Genomic DNA, 4,286 nt, shown 5'->3' on the forward strand with positions numbered 1-4,286 from the left:
AACCCCTCCTGACAGAGAGGTCACAGCCCGAATCTCCATTTCCTATGAAAACGCTGAACGACTCACCTAAGAAACTTCACACATCTGCTGAAAAGGAACCTGGCTACACCGTGCTACAACCTGCCGTACTCCGCTCACCTGCCATACTCGCTCACAACAAAGGAAATATCCACGCGCAAGAGCTCACAATGACGTCTCCCGCTCTTTTCACATGCGACTGCCCATCTCACACCGTCTCCAACACAGACAGACCACACCGAGACCTTGAGGGTTTCCAGGGCAGCTTTACTGATTTGGGATCCAACCTCCAGAAACAAAAGGGCCGGGAGAACTATGATGATGTATCATCTACTCCTCTACATGATGGGATCTCTGCCCACTGATGCAAAAGCAGAATGTTTTCTAAATAGGATTCATCAGAACATCTCCAGCCCCGGCATTGCTTCTTCTATCAACGGGGACAAAGCTAACACCTGATGATGCATCCGAGTACTACCACCCTGACATCCCACCCTTCACAAGACCCTGTCTTGGGGGTCAGCTGCAATAGGCCACACCCCTTCCATGCATGCTGGGAACACCTGCAGGAGATACAAAAGACAGATTTCCGTTCCACCATTCGGCGGGAACCTTCATCGATCATATTCACTGACCTCCCTCACCACAACTGGGAGCGTCCAAGACAGGCCGACTGGGCCACCGTCTTTCTGTGACCCTCGCACCCACCAACTGGCACGTTGCCTCTCCGAGCCTGTGGAGATCCTTCTCTTTTCACTTGCACCGTGGCCCTCTGTGCTCGTGGCTTCCTGACACTCTCTGTGCAACCCACAGACTCTCCCCCTCCCCGGCTACACCTCCAACACGTCCCACCCACCGTGCTGACTGCACCTACCTCACAGCACCCACGACCCAGCAGGTCCAAACCACACCCCCCAGACTACCCACATTCACCCAGGGGGAATCCACACAACCACGTGCGAAGCCACTTCCGCTCCCTGCGTCTAACCACACCTTGCCCGTCACAAACGCCTCCTGATGTCCACCACCCTTGAGAGTCCCTGATCCTATTCCACTATGATCTCCAAGGACAGGCTGTCCTGGAATGAGAGGAGAGCCAGCAACTGCGGTGCCAATTGCTGCTTCCTCCTATCAGACGACACATGGGGGGGAAATCGGTGACGGCCAAACACGAGAGGCTGCTACTGGACCTATGAGGACAGTCACTCTTTACACACTGCAGCACCCGCACTCCACATACCTCTCCCGATTACTTCCCTTCCGCACATTCCTCTCATTTCTCTTGTGAAAGGGGACGCACACACTTGGTTGGACTCCCACGCACAGCCAGTTAAGCCTGAGACCTTACCTGATGCCTTTTACAAGAGGCAACATGCCAGCACTTTAGCATTCCTCCTTTCCTTTCCTATTGCCTTTTCCTAAACCATTTTGCCTTCTTTCTGACCGTTCAGGTCCATCCCTCAGTCACCCTACATCCCCTCCGCCTCCCCAACCACCAGCCATCTGCCTCACACCTCTTTCAGGGTTCACACAGATGCTGAGACCTGTGAAATCGACAAGCCTCAGTGCAAGACACATCTAGGAAATCTTCCTTTTCAACTGCTGGGGGGAAAAAGGGCGTACTCTAGTGTCACGCACGCTGCCTGAGGGATGATCCCGTATTCCATCCCCCACTCACCAGCCCTCACGGGGGTTCGCGTCCTCTCTTTTACTCTCCTCTGATGCCCCGACCCTATTCACTTCATTTCTTGACTCAAAAAGAGGACATTAAAAGGAAAGGAAAAAATTCCACCGGCATACCATGAGTAGGTACTTTCTGCCAGTCGCTTAGACTTTACGTAACCTACAGCACGCCAGGCAGGCATTCCGTTTCCCAGTAAGAAACGACTAAGTTGGACATGTCAGCAACCCTGACAAGGAGCAAGAACTCTGTCGTTGTGGCTGGCTGTCAGGATAAACAACTCGAAAACCTTGAGCTGGGCAACAATGAGCTGCTCCATCCTGCACTTTGCAAGACTGCTCGGGTAACTGACTGGGTTGCATTGCACAGGAAAGATGAGAACCTGGCAGCCCCATTCGCGGCTCATAGGACTCAAAAATGAAATTCTGTGACTTTGACTGAGGCGCCACAAAACTGGCCAGTCTGTTCCTAAAAGGCCACAATCCCGGGGGACACGGGTTACAGGCAGGAACTGAGCACAGCTGCTCTTCATCGAGAGCGCCCTGCTAGTCAGACACCAGGGTAGCGTGCTGGCTAAGCAGGGAGGGAACAGGAACAAGAGTGCCCTGGTGATGCTTTTTACATACAGAAATGTGGAAAGGTTCCAGCAATCACTAGATAGAGATTTCTGCCAACTTTATTGCATGCGCAGACCTCAGACACACTGACTCCTGGTTTTGTTCAAGGTCCAGTGTGGGAGTGCTGGGGGTATGGATTGACCTGCCAACACCCATGTCCAGCAGAGAAGCAATTACAGAAACCAGACCTTTCACCTTCTGCACCCCATAATGATCCTGGGTCCATGTTCCCAGAGAGATAAAGAATAAGAAAGCTATCAGTGACGAGGATAGGATATGGAACTCTAGTGGTGGGAAATGTGTGGAATTTTACCCCTCTTATTTTATGGTTTTGATGATATTTTCTATTTTTATTTTATAAATAAATTTAATTTAAAAAAAGGCCAGAAGTCATGGCCGCTGGCTGGCACTTACTTGCCAGGGGTGGTGCGTGGCACTGTGTGGTCAGCAGTGTTGAGAGTTAGGACAGGCATTCAGAAGGTAGCAAAGCTCACTGTAGTTCACAGTGACTCTGGGAAGGTCTCTGCAGAGGGGGGTCCTGAGCTGAGGACAAACTACTACCTGGTGCAGTGACAGGATGGGCCGCCACCCACTCAGACAGCAGAAGGGATTCTGCACATGTGTCTTTGTGTGTGGATTCCCATTACAGACCTCTGTGCTTGCCTCTTCTGTGAAGAATGTTGTGGAGAAAGAGGGAGGGGGCCAGGTGGAGACCTGCCTGGTAAAGTTCACATGCTCCCATGCAGAAGGAGCGGATTCAAGCTCTCAGTTCTCACCTGTGGGGGAAGCTTCACACGCAGTGAAGTAATGCTGCAAGTCTCCCTCTCTCTCTCTCTCTCTCTCTCTCTCTCTCTCTCCCCCTCACACACACACACACACACACCCTCTATATATCCCCCTATCGTATATTGTTATGATATAAAAATATCATACATGACTACTACATCTTGCTACTTTGTATATATCTGGTGTGACAGAATGCTGTAGGTTATATATCGCACAGACACCCATCATGGGAGGATGGGCAGTTGTATCAAAATGACAACAACCCATGTTGCAAATCAGTATTTCTTTCATGAAGCCATCTTCTAAAAGGTAATCTGGGGTGGGGATAGAGAGCATAATGGTTATGCCAAGAGACTCTCATGCCCAAGGCTCCAAATTCCCTGTCTCAATGCCCTATTATAAACCAGAGCTGACCAGTGCTCTGGTAAACATCACATACATACATACATACATACATACATACATACATACATACATACATAGTAAATAAAATAAAAATATAAAAAGTAATCTGACCCCTTTATTCCAAGAAGGATGCAAACGTGCCATCGCTTCGCTGAAGGCAAATGCCACCTTGATGCTTCAGCTACTGAGGCGCCACAGGCCAGCCCCGAGGAGTGAAGGGAAATGAACTGGGTTCTGTCCTGCGCCTTGTGGAGAAGCTGCATCTAGCATGGCCCAGAGGCTGACCCTGCCTTGTCTGCCATCTGCTGGGTCTATGCAATCCTCTGTCTTACTCCCCTCCAACCTGATCCAAACAGAACTTTTTTATATTCCACCACATGACATTACTCACACAACAACGTTCCCACAATTTTGATTTCAGTGGGGTCTCGTAAGAGGAGCTGAGGGTAGGGGGGAAGCTGTTGATCTTATAGGTCTTAGATCCCCTACCAAACCATGAACAATCATGCAATGGGATTTCTCCTCTGTCTCTGTCTCTTTTCTATATTCATTTATTGGGTAGAGACAGGCAGAAACAAAGAGGGAAGGGGGAAATACAGAGGGAGAGAGAGATAGACACCTGCAACCCTGCTTCACCACTCGTGAAGCTTTCCTCCTGCAGGTAGGGACCGGGGGGGGGGGGGGGGGGCTTGAACTCTGGTCCTTGACCATTGTGACATGTGCGCTCAACCAGGTGTGCCACCACCCAGCCTGGAGATTTCTCTTCTCCAGGGCCACAC

The 4,286-nt window shown here is 50.4% G+C and overlaps 1 long non-coding RNA gene across 2 annotated transcripts in view; it reads right to left on the reverse strand.

Annotated features, from left to right (window-relative positions):
* Positions 1-4,286, reverse strand: part of LOC132535000 (uncharacterized) — a 74,257-nt gene that overhangs the window by 17,556 nt on the left and 52,415 nt on the right. The window lies entirely within an intron of this gene.

The sequence above is a fragment of the Erinaceus europaeus genome, chromosome 20 (genome assembly GCF_950295315.1).
Source record: "Erinaceus europaeus chromosome 20, mEriEur2.1, whole genome shotgun sequence".
Lineage (NCBI taxonomy): Eukaryota > Metazoa > Chordata > Mammalia > Eulipotyphla > Erinaceidae > Erinaceus > Erinaceus europaeus.